Source organism: Orussus abietinus, unplaced genomic scaffold (genome assembly GCF_000612105.2).
Source record: "Orussus abietinus isolate OABI.00-Male unplaced genomic scaffold, Oabi_2.0 scaffold49, whole genome shotgun sequence".
NCBI lineage: Eukaryota > Metazoa > Arthropoda > Insecta > Hymenoptera > Orussidae > Orussus > Orussus abietinus.
Genome location: NW_019394595.1, coordinates 756630 through 776055, shown reverse-complemented (window position 1 = coordinate 776055; position 19426 = coordinate 756630).

Sequence of the window (19426 nt, the reverse complement as noted above, 5' to 3'; positions counted from 1 at the left end):
CTTCGAGTAATTACTTATCGGGTTATTAACGATAAAAATTGACTAACCTCGAGTATGGGATTCGAACGGATCGGTGATGGCGCGTCCCGTGCGAAAATGCCCCAAACGCTCGTTTTTATTTGATTCAATTTTTCTTTTATTCTCAGTTCATTATTCAATGAATCGCTATTTACGAGACACCCTGTGTGCCTCCAAAACTTGGCCCTCTATTGCCCTGTACGCCTTGAAGAATTTCGCCCACTCGTCGAAAGGGCTTGCCAGTCAAAGGGTTAAAGCCCTTTTCATTATATTTACGACCTCGTGCGTATCGTTCGAAACTAAAGTGTAGAATATGCCGTAAAATGTGAGAAGGATATTATGTAGTTCGGTGGGAGAACGCAAAACGAAACGCCGCAATACTTGACGTAAAATAATTCTACCGAAGCCCAATAATTTGGCCGTTAAATATCGAACATAATGCGCGTTCGAATTATATCGTGTGTGCTAGGGTGTATGGTGTGTGCGCGCGCGTGTGCGCGTGCGTGCGTGTGCGCACGTGCATACACATTTCAATGTATTCCCGTTATCCTCGGTAATTATGAATTTGATCTGTGGAAAATCTCAAACGGAGGACATTCCGAATGAACGGTTGCATCGAAGAAAACTCGAAGATGAAGCAGATGACATTAGGGGCGACGTTAGAATACGTCGAATAGAACAACGCGGGATGACGTACGTCAGTCGTCAGAGCGCAAAGCTTCTTCTTTTACTTGTTTATTTCTTTTGTTAGACAATCGGCCCATTTGTATACTTTTGCTGCAACTCGTGGTACACGCTCAAAGTCGTCAAACGAATGCGATGACAATTGAAGCGTTGCTTCAGTGCCTATATGTATTTTAACTTGGCGACATTTTTTTCGAAAGTACCTAGTCGATTTTTCAGTCGATTTCATCGGAACTGAAATAGAAGAACTATCTCCATATTTTAGTCGTGAATAGTTGAAGTATGCTCGTAATATTTTAAGTGGTCATTTCTTAAACTACGTGAAATTTCGTTTATAAAAAAGATTTACGCAACCGTTTAGCAATGTGTAATCGGTGACTCCGAAAACGGTTATTACGTAAGCCAACAATTAGAATTGTAATCTTCATTCATGTAATATCTTCTGAAAAGCGTGCTACTCGCTGAGTTGCTTCAGTATATGATATTAGATAATGTGTAGTTCTGCCCCCTAAGGAGAGGAAATCGACCTCTATGAAATAATATCGTGTAAAATTAATTTAGTAACGACCGCTGGCGGTTCAGTCCGTAAAAATAATGAAGATTTTCTTCGGCTTCGTTCTTACCATTAAATTAATTCAAAACTTCTGCAACCTTGAGAACAATTTCGAGTAACGTGTTCTGCCATAGAAGTAAATTCGTACATGTCACAGCTTCCCAATCGGTTATGCTTTTGTTTAACGAAAGTCGATCATATCCAACAGCTAAAATTTCACGAAGCGATGCGATCGACGCATAACAAAGCTGGAGAGACTTGAATCGTTCAAATTTGTTAAATGATCGAACAAATTTGATATCGATTAATATCGATCGTAATCACCAGTCTCGTAATCATCGATGTGACATGTTCATCGTGCGAATAACACGCATTGACCCGTCAATTTGTCAAGTTATAAAGACACTGGCGTACTAGAAGTATTAAATGACCGGATAGTAGATGATTCAATTAAATTGAAGTAGGCAATAAATTTTTGTAATATACGTGTATCATATTGTTACGCCATGTATATGTTGATGTAAATATGTAGGTATACGTAATTGTAAGAAGTAAATATATGAAAGCTCATCATACCAGTTGTTCTTTTCGCTTTTGTTGTAAAAATGTTTCGTTCATTTTCTTTTTGGCGTGAAAAATTATTATGGATACTTCACATTTGGGGCACAAATCCCGTACCTCAAGTCGGAAAACCAGATGAGAGTCCATTTGCACATATCCTCTACCGAAGCGTGATACGGCCGCTTCGGAGGTTGCTGGCTGATTGGTCCACATTAACGACCCTAACTTCTTCGTGTTCGAATTATTGTATGTTGCAGTCCCGTTAGCGAGCGCAACGAGAAAACAAAGCTCCTCCAACCTGAGCGAACGTTGTTCGCCGACACCTAGGCAACGTGCGAGTTCGCTCATTGGTAGCGCGAGCGCGAGTCCGACCACTGGACGCCGGTCGGCGAACTGATCCGCGATGTTCTCTCGGATGAAAGGTACTCCAAAGAAAGTTTCGACGCTTGAATTTGGAAACGCATTAAAAGGAAACCTTGATCGCAATAGACTAGGCTTATCAGAGACCCTAATGAAATCAAAGCTGTGCAGTAGTTGTCGAACCGTTTAGAAAAATCCACTCGCTCGTTACAAAGGCATTCGTCTAGTAATCAATATAATATCAACTTCCCATCGTTTAGCTCACCGCCAATGATTCCTACAAAATCAATTTTGACGGGGCCAAGAATATTGTTTGGAAAGAAACGTTTAGATCATCACCGATATTCAACTTCGCCTAGAAAGTAAATTTTTCGCTCAGTGCCCTGCGCAAAAGAGAAAAAAAATACTGTTCTCGCGTAAATAATTTAAAAACACGGCGCATAAACTACCCGAAAGGTCATAATCTGCTCCAAAGTACCACAAGTCATTCGGAACGTATACTGGATACTTGCAAACAAAGCAGTTCCGCGGGCGAACGACCACGGTGAAAATCGTAGGAACGAAAAAACTGCTTGATCGTTAAAAAAAAAAAAGTGAAATGCGTCACCTTGGTCGGTTCGTCGCATTAGGCGTTATTAAACACGCGTGACAAAGAGCAAGATTCCCACGAGGTGCGTGCAAACACGCGCTCTCCGTTCTTCCTCCCTCTCCGTTTCGTCTCGACCGCAGCGCTCTCCCGTTCTACCGTAAACACGTACTCAATTCTGATCACTCGATCGCGGCTTCTAGCGTATTTGCTCGACTCATCGTTTACGCCGGTAACACGCACAAGGGCAATTACAAATATTCCAATTTATAAGCAACCGGTATCGGGAATTTATCTGACATTCGGAGCGCCTCGGCGAGGGGCGATCGGTGCAACGGATCGACGTCGCTTCGGCCCCGGCTATTAACGCAGCACCTGTCGTTAACGCTTCGGCGATCGGTTCGGCGCACCTGGCCGTCGCGTCGGGCCGACCGACTGCGCTCACCGGGACGCGCCTCTTCTAATTACTCGCGTCGATCCAAAGCCTGGGACAGACTCCCGCTCCCGGTCAACGGACGAGATTGCTCGGGGCGTGCGACCCCTAAAGGCCGATCCAGACATGTCCGGTTCCGTACGGAAATCTAAGGTGACTCCTTAGAGACGCTTTATTACAACTAGAAACGAATGACGTTTTAAGCGCAAACACCGATAGCCACAAATAAGACCTGGGATGATACCTCTCAAAAATAACAAAAGTGGTTTTATATTTTCTATAGTCTTACTAAAAATGTGAATAAACGGTCTTCGTTGAAGGTGTTTCCATTTTTTTGTCACTAAAAACCAGTTATTTGTAGTTATATGCCAATGAGAACGGTATCGTTGTTTCCTTCGAACGATCAATCTCCTAATGGCTACTTATTATTATGTCGTGACATTGCTGCCTATCTTATGTGCTATCGGACCTACGTACAAACGTCACGAAGTACCGTTCAATTATATATCAATTTCATTGCAAGCCCGTGCAACCACGTGTACGATTCGTATTCATACACTGTTCGCTTTGGTCGGACTTAAATATTCCACCTGGCAAAAAACATTCGACGTACGTATACTGGACATTCTATTTCGTGAGAGGTGCCCGCGACATGGCCGTTTGCCCTCAGAATTCTTTTCCAGCTGATCGAACCGTCGCCACAGAGACGACGCGAGAGCGTAAAGAGCCGATGTCGTGAAAAATGCACTATTTCCGTTAAGATGTTACGATTCGATCACACGTATAGCCGAAAAGTGAGAAATATAAAAGTCGGAAGATTGGCTTCTCGTAACCTGGTGCCTACCGTAAGGACGCGACCGCGAAGTCGCGGCGGGCAGGAAGCAGCGGGAAGCGAAACGAAAAGCGCAGAGCGCGTGCGCGGCCGAGTCGGCGGCCGAACTAGAGGCGGGCTTTCGAGGCCGCGTTGAGAGCCACTGTTCGAGATCGTAGTGGCTGCGAAGGACAATTAGATTAAAAGCAGCGCCTCTCGCGGCGGCTTGAGATCCATTAGTGCCCATTGTACCACCCCATTTGCACCCCGTTACCACCCCCGTTTCGTTCCGACCAGCCCCATCTCGAAGCCAGGTACTTATTCTCAATAGTAATATGCTCACTTCATACTCCCACGTCCCGGGACCCCTCCACCCCCGAGCGTCCCGCTCCCCTCCGGGCCGGCGCGTACGTCGGCCATCGGCGACGTCGTCGACGCCGTCGACGCTGCGGTCGCCGCCGTCGCCGCGACGCTCGGTCGCGCACTCTCCGGACCGAGCGGCTAGGCGCGGGGAGAGGTGCGCCGAAAAGATTTCTCCGCGTTGGAAAATAACACGACCGATACGGCCAGACCGTCGTCACGACGCAAATGACATCGATTAGTCCATCCTCTAGCCAAGTGGTTCCGCCGCTTTTTGTTCCCGAGACGACCGCGTGCGGTAACCAGCCAACTTCGTGCCACCGCGAACTCGACCGGCCTTAAACGGTTGAGCTCCAAAAATTGACCGAAAATCTCCTCAACGTATCGCATCGTTCACGGAGCCGCATCATTTATGGGCGGTATACAGGATTCTTATGATTTGAAAATATCGATGCCGAGTTTAAGCTTAGATTTTATTTGACGATAACGCTTAGGGTTCCGTTGACGGGCTCAAAAGATCGTAGCTAGGGTACAACTATTGTCCGTACGTTCTTGCTTAACAGCGATAACATTATTTCTTTTTCAATTACAACGTCTTTAGTGAACGTTTCGAATAGCAATTTTCACGATCGTCCTACATTGAGAAATACCAATGAAAAGTTCTACAAATCGTTTTTAATAAATCCTTCACTGCAACGTGAACTGTTATTCCATTGATGTGTGAATAAGGACGTCTTTTTTTTTTTAATTTGTAGTCTCACGATTCACCCTCAATATCTATATTGGACTTGTTTTCTTTTTTCTATTTTACGTCAAACATTTAATATGGCTAATAACTGAAGAGTGGCTACAATTTGACAAGCGATTGATGTGAATACCCTTGAAATAAAGCGTTTCACCGATGGAAGGGAAACATGTCCATTGAAAAGCGGAAGCCATCGCGTTAATGAAAGGCTTACGATCGTTATCAAATTATTATCTAAAATTAATTTCACATAGGAGCCAATGTCGTTCAGAATTCGTGACAGTGGGGGACCGAGATAAGGATTTCATTGGTAAATTCAATAGAAACTACTATGAATGCCAAAGTAACGTCGAAAGTAGACAAAGGATTAGGCGTCGCGTATAATTCTGATATCTTTGATATCTCTCGTCGCAGGTGCACGATGCGACTCGATGCCGCACGATCGTTTCACACAATTATGAGTAATAGCTTATATTTTTGACTACTTTCGAGAACGCAACCACATGCGTTTTGTACGAGTCACCTTCGCATTCAAAATTTCCGTTACACATGCATAGAATTACTTTGTGAATAGCGTAGACAATTGAATGGAACGATCATTTAAGTAGATTGATCGGTGAGAACGCCGAAATGTAATGATTAAAACCATTTGATGGCGACACGCATTAATATGTGCAATCGAATCGATCATCACATCTCAGGCATTTAGAGAGTATTTGCGGACAATTGCAGACGGCGGATGTGTAGTCCTACAAAGGAAGACCATTAATGTACAATGGATTCGTAATAACGTACGATGGACTGATGAGCTATGACATTTCTTAATAACATCTTCTGCAAATAAAATCGATACTTTCCGCGAGACTCTCTCCGAGTGTTAGTCCCTCAAGGGTTCCGTCTTAACGCCTCTACGGGAGTTGGCCATTTATTAACGAGAGGATATAACCCTCGGTTGTTGCCACAATTATCATAATTATAGCGGGAACAACGATTCATGTTTCTCCGGATACTTTTAAACAACCGGCGAGAATTTGTTCTTTGAGCAACCTCGTATTTTATTATTAAGAACATCGATCGAATCTTTGAGAACTTGCTCTGGTCACACGTTGTGAAACTGAGTGTGTAGTTATGCTTAAAAATTAGTGTTATTATGATCCCGCATTTAATTCTATAGGCGCGGTGCACACACTTGATTAAGGCCATTAGAGAGCATCTGGGCCTTCGGCTCGCCGACCTGCGAACTCTGCGAACCTACGCGAACATTAAAACGTGTCCGCTCACCCCTCGGAAGTGCGACAATGGCACCGATGGGCTTACTTCGGACGCGTGTGGGGTGTCCGGGGTGTCCGGGGTGTCGATACTTTCCACGCGTCTTACTGCCTACGAACTTCGTTCCCATACTTCACGATCGTCGATTCCATTTGCAAACGCGCAACACTCGGTAGCATCACGCGGAACTTGCCGAGGACTTTACAGAAACGCGTTACTTGGCCGAATGAAGTGCGCAAATTCGCTGTAACACTTACAAAATGTCTCTCTTTTCAAGTGGAATCCTTCAGCCGCGGTAATTTCGATCGATCTTAAAGATAGGGCGATATACGGGATTCGTGACGAGAAGACCCGCCGTTACCGACAATTGAGATTTACTCTTTCGGACTAAAAGGGAGATAATGTGGACAATGACGAAGCAAGGGCTCCGGTGATGCGGCTACATTAATACGAAATTCAACTTAAAAATGAATAACGACTCGACCGCATCGGCTACAAAATCAGGAACGAAAATTGATGCAGTATTTACAAAATATTCGTATAGATAGACCGAAGATAAGTGAATAATTACTTGGGAAAACGGTGATAAAATTTACGTTACGTTACTTGTTGCATTTCATCGTGAATAATTATATATACAGTTGTATCTAACATCCGTTATACCACTAATTTGAAAACGTCTCGCCTTCCACTAATTCGGCACTTGAATGCACCAGCCCTTTTCCACTCGATGAATTTTTCTAATAAAACATCTTTGAATGTGACAATAGATGCGCCAGAGCATGCTCGTACGTGGTAAAGGTCCTTTGCCATGTCGGGGTTCACGCGAAGGCATTATAAGTGTTCAGTGTACCGCCGAAGGAGCTGAATAGACCTGTGAAAACTGCTATTGAAGGGATTTTCATGGTGAATTCCATTTGTGAGCTAATTCTTTTCTCTATTTTTTTTTCTGGACTCCAATGTCTTTTTTTATAGACATTCTATTTGTCGCTAGTTGTTAGTCCAGCGTTTCTCCGGCCCGTTTAGTTTTTTTTTTATATACATATATAATTTCGATTGCACGGTTGACAGTAACCGCACCGCGAGTAGATCGTTTATTTCTTTTAATCGACCTCTTTTACCTTAGACAAATAATTAAAATGGTAAAACCTTAATGAAAGGAGTTAACAACCGATAATGGAAAAGTAAATATTTTTTTCTAAAAAAAAACGACTTAGAAAAGGCACCAGGAAGTAAAAAATAATTATGCACACGTTTTGATGCATGTACAGGTACGTACAATTCTTCGAAAGTTCTCGCGCAATTGAAAATATTAAAAGTATCGAGTCGATTAATCCGCAAGCGCGCGCACGTTGAGTGAAGCGAGACCGCGGGAAAGGAGGAGCGCGTAAACCGAGGGACCGGGGTGGGAAGCTTTCTCGGCGTCGCGGGATCGTCGCGGGATCGTCGCGAGTCAATTCGGCGACCGAGGCGGAGAAGGCCACAAAGAGGGTCGGTTACGCGATCGCTCTCGGTCGGGGCCCGGACCCCCGGCGGGCCGCTCCATTGCCCGTTCCATTGGCCGGCTCCGGCGAGACCTGCCGAGATTGGTCCGGCGCGGTGCTAATGGTATCACCTAACCGAATAACGAGTCCATCCACGCCGGAGGGCGGGCTGGGCCGCGGAGATCCTTCCAGCACTGGGCGTATCGGGCCCCTCGGTGCCGGGCCTCCCGCCGCGCGGGCAGATGCGGACGCCCTGTATACAATGTATATTGTCGGGCCGTGTTTGGCCACAGAAGTATCTTTTATTGTAATTCCCCGGTGAAAGGGGACACGCGGTAGCGCGACGCACGGGCTTAGAAATTCGCCCGGGCAAATCGCTCGACGAAATAGGACTCCGCTACGCCCGGCGAGGCCTCGGGGAACTCGGGACTTGCCCCGGAGAATGGTCATTGAATTCCTCCTTCCTCTCGGCGGGAAAGCGTGGCTCCGCGGAGCTCCTTCGCGAACGGACTCTGGATCCGTTGCGAGCACGCACCGCGGCATTCCGCTGGCCGATCCGCTGGCCGATCCGCTGACGGGACAGTTTTTATGAAGCGAGGGACCACCGTCCCGTGTTGGAAAACGTCTAATCCGGGACTGCCGAGACGCGGTCCTGTCCCAATTTAGGCGGTCCGACGGGGTCGCTGGGTGTAGAATTTTTCTAAGACGAACCTCGAAGGACCGATGAGAATCCGAATACGGTCTCGTCGCGACGCTCGACCGATTCCCAAAAATGTGTCCAGCCTGTAAACCGTACATACTTAGCGTTTATTTATTTCTGCTTCGTATCGTGTCGCGAATTCGATACTTTCGGTAATACACCGACAAGCAACCCGAATTACCGAAACCAAAGATTGTGGCGATATTAACGTTGTACCGTTCTGCATCACTTTTTTTTACCCTTTTAATTTGCTTTTTGACCATTGACAACGTCTTTGCGTCCGAGTGGAGTTTCCGCGTATTACCCGAGTAATTCATCGGTTTCATTGTGCGTAAGATCGGTAATCGAAGGCGGTACCATTGCTTGGGGGGCGAGGCTGAACCAAATGAATTGAAATGAACTAATCATTGGTCCGGATAGGTTCGGCACGAGACGTGGAAGTCTGCCCGGGATATCACGTCGGTCGGATAAGTAGCATCGAGGAACCAGAACGCGTTACGCGGAGAGCCGGAGAGGGAGAGCCGAAAGCAGGGAAATCTCCATTGTTTCATTCGATTTACACCCGCTGCCACGCTCATGATACAGAACCTGCAATTTGCGGGAGAATGAAAAGTTAAGCCCGCGCCAAGCTCAGGGGTGCTCGCAGACAATGCTCCTGGCTTTAAAATCTCTACGGCAAACAAATGGGAAAGCCCGGCTTAAGGCATAATTGAGATATTGAGATCTGATTAAGATGAAATCAATAATACCGATACCGGTTGCACTTTCCAGAGTTCCATATTCGACAAATCCGTGGTATAACGAACATGTCGCGTATCCGGTTTCAAAGGGTATTACCTACTTCCAGGAAATAATCTATACGGGCAAGAATAGGAACTAACCGATCAAACTACCATAACGGATACATCTATATTATCGTTCCAACTCCCAACGGTCAATCGTTTAGGCAGTTTATCGCGCAATATCTAATTTACTAAATGTTTCACTCAATTTATGTTTTTCATAATCACGACGTAAGATAGTATTATCTGCGGTCTAATGTAGTCGAAAATGACGTTTTCCGTTTAAAGTCGACGCAACGGTATGTTTAAAAACTAAGCAGTACTATTACGTCGAAATGCTATTCCGGACGGTAGAATGAATTGTTCAATACTTGTCAAGTCCGTTACAGTGGTTGTCGATATTAACTGTGGATTCTTTTCTCGTGTAATATTAGTTAAAGTATATATAATATATAGCTTATTTTTCGATTGAAAATTGAACGATATGCTTCCCTTTTCATTGGAAACCGAAATTTCCAAGTTGAACAAACAAAGTGAAATTGAGCTTTAGCGAAAATGGGCGCCGCATCATTCGTTGGGTCGTTATCGATAATTGAGTTGATCAAAGCGTGATCCCGATTCATAGGGGCGATGGAGTAGGTGTAGGTTCGGTGACGATCGATGAGCGACTCGGTTACCTAACCGGTTTCGGAATCTGTTCAAACGCGAGACAATAAAATGAGCTAATCGTACATTACATCCCGTCGAAGGGACAAGGCTCACCGAGGATCGAGTCGCACGTGTCGTCACGTGTCGGCCGTCACGATGTCGCGTTTCACCAACCTCGTCTTTTATTTAATTAGCGTGGCCTTCGATCAAACGTATTAATTCACCCCCGGCGCAGCTACATATTTCACTCGACGCTACGTTAGTCATCGCCGAACGCCATTATTCTTGTGGTTGTACCCCTTACGTTTCTACTTGCAACGATTACTGGAAACGTTTTTTCCTCGTATCGTCGCTTGGGAACGAAGTGCAGGGGAGTCATCGTTAGGCAACGCGTACATCAAGAAATGTTCGTTTTATTACAGTTTTCTCTCTAACGACCCATCCCGCACCTCTAGATGGTCACGGCGGAACCTTAATAACTCGAAGTATTTCCGAATTCGCTTAAGGTTCGAGTTATCGAACTTCCGCTGTACTCGGCGAGCTGCTGGATTTAACCAAGTCCTTTGAGAATGGGGAGAATGTCTTCCTCGTTTCGGATCGTTACGCGTCTCCTACGAGTTTCGAGTCCGGCGTAGCTCTTAATACTCGGGAAATAGGATTTCGGAAAGACCGTAAAACAAAGTATCCGACCCGTCGGCGTCGATGCCGAACAAATAACGTCTATCGTCCATATGCGTTCCGTTATTCCGAGCTGGAGATTTCCGTGCCAACGCGACTCGGCTAAAACGTTGAAATCGATAAGTTTATATAAAAGAAAGTGGCTCGTAGTCGGGCGGACGCAGTCCGCGTTTCCTCTTGGAGGCGCGTCCTTTAAAGAGTTTCCGGCAAGACTCGACCAGGAAAGCCACAAGTCGCAACGAAGATGACGCGAAGGTGAAAAATGCGCTTGCACTTAGGGCGAAAAAAAGCACGGATCTCTTGGACAACCCTCGGGAGGCGGATACGCGCTCGCGACAGTGCGTGAGAGAGTGTGAGAGCGTGTGAGGGCGCGTGCGCGCGCGCGTGCGCGCGCGCGTGCGCGTCCGTACATATTCTCACGGAGCGGCAAGTTCCATTCACGCATACACTCGCTCGCAAACAGATTCCCAGGTTGAGTCGAATATATTGAAATAATCTCGGCAAATACGACAAGTTCGGTTATGAAATTTGCCGAAGGGCTTGCGAGCTCTCCCTCTCCCCTGGCGAGCGTTGGCTCCTGGCGGTGCCCTCTCCGCCCCGAATCTCCCCGACCTGCTTCAAGTGATATTTGCTCGAAATCGGTTCAATAGCAACTTGGGTATTCGCCTGTTCCTCTTATACGTTTCGGTACCCCTGGCCCTCGCCTCCGCCGTTCCGTCGACCCCTTGCCAAGGAGTCGTCATCGTTGCAAACCGCCACGGAGTCAAACTTACCAGGCAATCATTGTCCCACCCCTGCTCCCGGCCTCTGTCCTTCCTAATTCTGCCGATCCACCTTCCGGCCACTCGAGCAGTGGTGCGCAATAACCTGGCCGATCGAGGTCTCGTCCGAGGAGCGACTCCTTAAAAGCCAGTTACCGACTCGACTTGAGCCGCAACGGCCGAGCCACGGCCGGAATTCAACGTTTCCCGTCCCCGCGTAACCGAGCGAAAGCACGACCGAAAGGTCGGAATCCATTGGTTTGATCGAAAGCGAACGTTTCCTGGTTTGCCGCCGCGTTACGAGGAACGCGTGGGAGCCAAACGGAAAAGGAGCTTCTGCGTTTCGTCATGGGAATCGTTATGAACGAGTTATATCGTACAAGATGTATATCGCCTCAAATTATGGAAGGCGATGGATATTTTCGATGCTTAAACGAATTCACGATGACGGCTTTTAAAACATCGCATCGATTCAATTTCCGTCGTTTCGGCGAAGCGACTCGATCGAATGACCACGCAAACCCTCATTAAAAACGATCTATAATGTTTCCCCGCTGGGGTATGCTCGTCCTGTGGTAACTTGGCGTAATTCAATGGGAGACTAAAATTGATACTCCATGAGATGACATATCTTATGTATAAAATTTACGTATAAATTAATCATTTTCCGCACGTGCTGTAAGTGCTCCGTTAAATCGATGATATACGGGAACGGAAGTCGCGTTATGAGCAAGTTACGACCTATCGGATGTCGAATTTACGTCGAATCAACGTTACGTGTCAGGGTCGAACGATGGCAGTTTCGGAGTACACCTTCGCGTCTACAACAAATTCAATTATCCACTCGTTTTGGCCAAATGAGGGATTTTGCAAAGTGTCCCAAAATATGTACCTACGGTACGAGGGATGCCGTACGTAACATTTCAAACCACGGAGAAATATTCGCTGGTCGCGGCAAGCATACAAACCTTAAAGGATTTTCTTCCTAGGAATATTGAGGAAAAAGTTTGGGGAGACTCGGGAGTTTTGCCCACGTACATCGGCCGAGGTCGTGCGCGCGCGTAGTCGGCCAGAAATCGAAACCTTTGATACACGGTGTGGGACAATTAAACGCTAAACTACCCCTCGAGGGCAGGCGCACCCCTAATGCGCTCTTTATGGCGACTTAATGCCCCTAATATTGCATGCGACCCTTGTTTATACCAGTTCAGCGCTTCCCATTTTCGACGTGCATCGTTCTCTCGTCGAGTGCTCGCTTATTCCTTCGGTTCGTCCCTCGTCATCGGATTTCCTCGACCGAGACCTTCGACCAGGACGCAAATGTAACCGAAACTGCAACCGAACGTCTCCCGCTCCGGACCCAGACCTCAAACTTTCTCCTCCTCCAACGATTTAGAGCCACGGCCAAAACTATCTTCCGTATCGAAGTTCGATCGTGCATTCGATCGAAAAGGTCGAGCAGGGCGAGAAACAACGGCCGTCGGGAGAGCTCCTTCGAAAACGGGAGGGGCCGACCGAGAGGAGTTTTGAGAACCCCTGGACCATTGGACCGGGGCCATTGGAAAAGTTGACGATGTGTTTGTCCTAGAGATCTACCGGTCGAGTAATGCATCGCAGACAAGTCTATTGAATTGTATCTAATATATCTGTCACCATAGTGAAGCCTTTATTTAGCTAGGCTCGAGGCGACAAAATCGACCGAATTATATTGATCGTAACGCAACGACATTATGACGAGCTCGGCTATCGCGAGTGAAAGAGGATGCACCCGTTGAGGGGATGCGCAAAGAACTCTTTCATCCACAAATCATGTTACGCGTGTACGGATGAGGGACTTCGTTTCTATGAATTTTCCGAAACTTCTGGTCTATCGGTTTAAATTACTATTGTTTCTAAACAATAATTCAATCTATATCAAGCTGTACGAGATGCGTTTTTCACCGCTCTTTAGAAATTTAATATCATCAAGTGGGACCACTTGTATTTTTTTACGAAACTATTTTTAAATTGATCAACATTTTCACCTCGAATAAATACCGATAATATCATCATACCGAACCTAACTTATACAGCAAATGTAATTATTAACTAAAGGATAAAGAAATTGCTAAAGAAAAAATATTAGACCTTTCGCCATCGCTATCCGATGCGATCACGGGATCCGTTGAAAAATAGATTAACCGCCGCGTACGCGACGTAGTCATTTCTTGTAGAACGGCTTAAAAAAAATACAAGTTCTAATTCGGGACGCATTCGGTTATAATGAAAATATCCTGTCGCGTCGAAGAAGGCGGGGTAGAATTTTTGTAAGCAACGTCCAACGTATGGAGATCTAACCAATAAACAGAAAAAGAACCTACGCGGTAAATAACATTTGATCGTAAATATCGACCAAACTCGGTATTCGCTTCCGTTATCGGACCATCTTCGGTAAGATCGACGTCCCGACGTCCGTCGGTCGCTTCGGTCCGGGTGATCTCCGAGTCCCGAGCGGACGGCGAGGGAGCCGCATGCGTAAACGCATACAACGTCTGAGCGAGTGCGCGACCGCACGCGGGGGCGTGTGCGCGTTTGGTCGCTCCTTGGCCGCTCGTTGGCCGCCAAACGCAACCCCGCGAGGTGCTCTTCTCCCACGAGGTTGGGCGTATCGACTGCGCGGCTTCGACACTTGTCGGTAAACTTCAACGGTCTTTGGAGCGATTTTTCTCAAGAGGGTCTCATTTCTCCTTAAGCCCCGCACAATGCGGCAAATGAACCGAATTTGCGAAACTCAGAATCCCGCCGGCGCGGCATTCAATGGCCTTAGTGGCCACGGTTGCCTAGGTGTTAGAACTAACACCATTCAAGGTGTCAAGAGAAAGAGGTTGCGGCCTCGACAGGTACTCGAAAATCCTTCAAGAGTTCATTACGCGGATCCGAGCTGCTATTTGTCGGTCGAAAGACGCGCCGACGCGCCCGCGTTTAATCGCCAACCTCGTCACCGGCTTGTCTGGCTTTGGGAGATCCTTCCCGAAATTGCCTGAAAAGATTCACCTATTCGCCAGGTATGCGGTCCTTCCTAAGGGTCGTTTCGTCCATTTTTTTCACCCGCGTTCGCGTTTGCTTCCTACCGTCGTCACATAATATGTAATAGTTGTTATAGTGTCTCCGATTTAAATTCGTCTCATCGTTAAAACTTTGAGAGATTAAGAGAAAACTCCTATAGGAAACAGGAATTGCTCATTTTTGTGTAGCGTTCGCGTATGGTTTTTTCAACCGGAATACCTTGACGAAAGGTCGAGTATAGACACAAAATATCACCGGAACGATATCTACTCGCGACGTTATAAATCAAATACGCTTCAAATTAACTCACAATTTCTGTTACGTTACAAGTAAAATGACGATTCGCGTGAGAGGTTATAATGTACCTCGAAGATACGTACCGTTGCTCTGCTATCTCTTTATGTACACGTATGGGATCGTCGTTAACCGTGTTCATCGGAAATGTTCCACAACTAAATGAAACGTTGTACTTAAGGATTAACGAACAAGGTTTATCGATAAATATTCGTGCATACGTAATAATACAGTGCGTACCAAAAGCTCGGAAGGTAATCACGTCAGGACGCCGTAACGGTTCGTCTCATCTTCCAACAGAGTACGCCACCTAAGTCGAAAGTCCTAAAAGTGCGCAACGGAGTCTTGATATTTGATACATAAAAGGCACCCGACCTCGTCGCGAACGGTTTTATCTTCCGAATTGATCATACATCATCATGAACCGATGGCAAAATGTCAAACGACGGAAATGCAAATACTCGGTTCACGGAAACGTGAACGTTACCCTCCGCGGTGCAGTATGGACTTTAAGAATCCATGGAACGGCACGGTAAGTTTCTACACATTTTGGTATAGACTCATTAAAATCCGCAATATTTTCTATCAAAATCGTGCGCGATCTAAACGCGGCTCATATCGTTCCTGTGCTCCGTTTAAGGTAGATCTTTAATCGATTTGCGCATACTCAAACTTACGTTGAGTTACGTTAACCTCAATCTTCTTCCTTCGGCACTCCGAGCGTTTAGGGTCGTTTGCCCCACCGCTCGAGTTAAAGCCTTTACTCAAGGATTACTTAACGCGCGATTAGAGTCAATCATTCGACTTGAAACGATTACCAAGCAATGGATTTTAATCTTCGGTTAATTTAATTTAGATCGATGCGTTGCATCGTGTCGACGAATTGCACCAATTCCAATGTCAAGCGTAAACCGAGCGGCTTGCGGTCGCCACTATCCTCCCGTTTCGATAAAACTGCGTAAACGCGGTCGACGCGGTTACGGTGATCGAAAAATCGACAAAAATGTTTCTTACCGACCGTCTACCGTCTACCGTCTACGGAGGCAGTTACCCTCAAAAGTAATTCTCCGGGGACCGCGACGCCTAAGGACGAGAAGTCCGAGTGGTACGAAATTCGAACGTGTATCGTTCTCGAACGCGACCGAACGGATCGCTGCAGCTCGTTCGGCATTTGTACGATTAATGAATTTCATAGCAAGCTAACGAGATTTACCGTCAAAACGAAAGTAAATTACTGGCGCGAATGGGATAGACGGCGGAACGCGCTCGCAACCATCTGCGAGTCCCTCTGACAATGATTTCGCGTGATGAGGCGGTCGGTGCTGCCATTGTCTAGGCATGCCCACGGGGCAAAGAAACGGTTTCTGATGGGTTCGGCAACGATTTCAATAGCCGAGAGTCTCCGTCCCCGACAAACCCGAGCGTATGGATGCGTTATCTCTGCCCTCGCACATGTCGTAGGTTTTCGTTCAATGGCGAGTCAACTTCGGTTGATTCATAAGTCGTACGCTTTAATAACGACGTTACTCCCTCCCCAAAGCGACGTTAACCGTGCCCGCTGTACGCGGATAAAAGTGTCGTTAATTCTTCGCCCCGCTTTAGTAAAGGTAAGAATTTTCCGGAGGGATAGGTTGAACGTCTTCTTCCTGAAATGGAGGATCAACGTTGCTGATATATATGCCGGTCGTAGAACGAGATAAAAAGATTACGAGTGTCCGACCGTGAACGTTATGCGATTGCAACGGTAGTTTAATAAAAACAAAGTGGACACAACGTCGACGTTCAATTCACCGTTGAAAGGACGAACGTTGGAACGGGCAAAACGCGTTCCATCGCTTTTAAAGGTGCGTTCCACTACTTTGCGCTTATCGGGAACGGATCCGGCGTGCCGGGCGCGAAATGGAGAGCGCGCAACTTGGATTTGCCGGTTGCAAAGAGAGCAGGGCGATTTTTCCATATCCGAAAGGGGAAAAGTTAACGGTCGACGAGATCGATGGAGGATCCTTGCGCGGACGTCGCGGAAAGCGTTTCCGCGGCGGTCGCAAAAAAGTCACGGCCGGGCGCGGTCGTCGCGTGTTGGCATTTTTTTCTTTAATCCAATCTATCGACAATTTGACGGGCGAAAAATTCGTCGGCGTTTTTCGCCGAAGCACGGCGCGCGCGGTGTAAAGCTATTAAAATTCATAACCTCGGACATACATTGAGGGGTTAAAACGTGGAGTACGAGGGGTTCAAATGAAGTAACCGAATTTACGGAGCCGTGTGTGAGCTCAAAAACAAGAGACGGGCTGCCCGCGGCTGGATTTTGAATATGCATTGCTTCCCGGTGCATGCAGAGACGCTCTGCCGGAATAACGGACAATAGACTGGAAATTGAGTAGCGTGTCGGGCCGTATTCGATTGTAGCGACCTCTTTGGTATGAAAACGGTGTAATCTTCTATTAAAAATTTCTAATACGACTGCCTTTGACCTCGGAGACGCCGAAGTGCGTGTGCGCGTCACCCTCCAACGGGGCCGAGGCTCCTCGAATGACAAGATTTCGGGCATTACCGGACCATGCGTCGTTTCATCTTCTACTTTGAACCTCGCATCGGGCGGGGCGCGAATTAGCGATCGTTTAAACTCGCGAGACGGGCAGGCCCGAAGTAGCAAAGTCGGCCGGGGTCGCGAAAGTTAATTCGACCCGACCAGAACTCGCTTAATGGTATACGCGTTTTCCGACCGAACAATTTCTTACCAACAAACAGCATTAAACTTTACCGATATGTATACTTGCGTCCACATGGGGCGACTCAAGGCAAATTTTTAAATACAAATTTTGCAGAGTTACGGATAGAAATCTACGTGAATCAAGTTTTTCTTTCTTTTTTACCGAAAAATTACATTCTTAATAAATAAAACTTTTTAAAATTTTATATCCGTTCAATGTTATTCGTACGAAACCTATTAAGTCCGAATGTAAAAAAACGGCTTTGTGCTATGGCGACTCTAAACGGGTTTTAAACTGGATTGTATTTTTTGTAATACGGCTACACCTGTTGAAATGTTGCAGGATGTCGATTATTTCATCTTATTTCGTGCTCTAAACCGATGAAACGTTCACAATCAAAAAGAAACGGAAAGTTGACTCTTTCTTTACATTTAGACTCGCGTACTCGCTTATAATCCGTAACTATTGCTATGAAAGATTCGAAACGTAAGAACCAGGGGATGCGTCGGATACGACGCGTTCGGTTCATCCGCCTATCCCCCCTGAGTACTGATATTGGTCACAGAATTCATCATTTTGCGATGAAAAGTTGTAGAGTTAAATTTCAATTACGATGACATACCACGACGGTACGGACGTCCACCTGCCGTGAAATATTTTCTTTCGAGTGCCGCCCTACCAGCGAACATCGCGAAACGTTAATAACGCGACAACGACCAACGTTCGCCGAGCGTGTGCGCGCATTTTTCCTCGATACGTTCGTCAACGTTAACTCAACCGTTAGCGTACAACGTCCCGTTCGGCCTTACGATCCATAACACGGGTACCGGTAGGCCAGTCTGTCGCTTTACAGGACGGAGACGTCCCTCGAACGAGGCGCAAGGAAGACCAGCGGGATTCTCGGAGATACCCGCTGCTGTGAAAAGCTATCGATCTTCGACCGACCGGGCAGGAGGCTTCCCTCGGCAGTTCGCTCCTTCTCCGTGGCGTGGCAGCATCTACTTCTCCCGAATTTACCTAACCGTTGATAACACGACGGAAATGTTTTCATTTCAATGCAAATCGATCCGATGCAACCTTCGTTTAGACCGGCAGTCCGTTGTTTCTTTTACATACGGTCGATACGGGCCGAGTATAAGATTTCTTTAATAAATAATCACGAGCATTACGGGCGCGCAACGAGATCGTGCATGGATCGTGCATGGATCGTGCAGATCGCGTTCAAACGAAAGAGAGTTGCGCGACTCCCACGAGGATGCCCCGCGCAAAATTGTAATTGTCATTCCTACTGTCGTAATTGAGATACACGAAAACTTGTACTCTGCCTCGAAGAGCAGCGAAATATCATCGGTATAATCGCGTATGCCCTGCAACGGTTATCGGGTTTAAATATAAGGCAGCGGTTCCAGAAAACACGCAAAAAACGAGCAATGTGCGCGATCCACGATCTAATAAACCCTTCAACGGAAACTAGGTTATTTATACCGAATATCGTCATTTAAGTATACACTTTGCATACGCAATCTGGCGTAGCACTTTATCATATTCTCCCATAGGTAGTTGCAATCGATAATAGCCGGACGGAAAAAAATGTAAACCCGTTTCTCGAAGAGACGTTTATATTTACGATACGACGTGGTTGAGGAAAACCGAAGCAGATTTTTGTTTAAGAGTTAAACGATATTCGATCGACGCCGCGTGACCCGATCGATTCGAGGAGCGAGTTCCCCGAGTCGGGAGATGGCGATCGGAAGAGAAACACCGAATCGCCAGGACACGCGAAACAATCCGGCTGCGCTTACTTACTGACACCACCGCTTCGTCACCGGTCGCCCTCGCGATCGTCGACATCTTTCTTCGCCTCCTCGCACTTCACTGCTCTCGCCGAAGGGTTTCCGTTTCTCTTCACGTAAACTCTTTACCTGACCCCTCTGCCCCGTAGT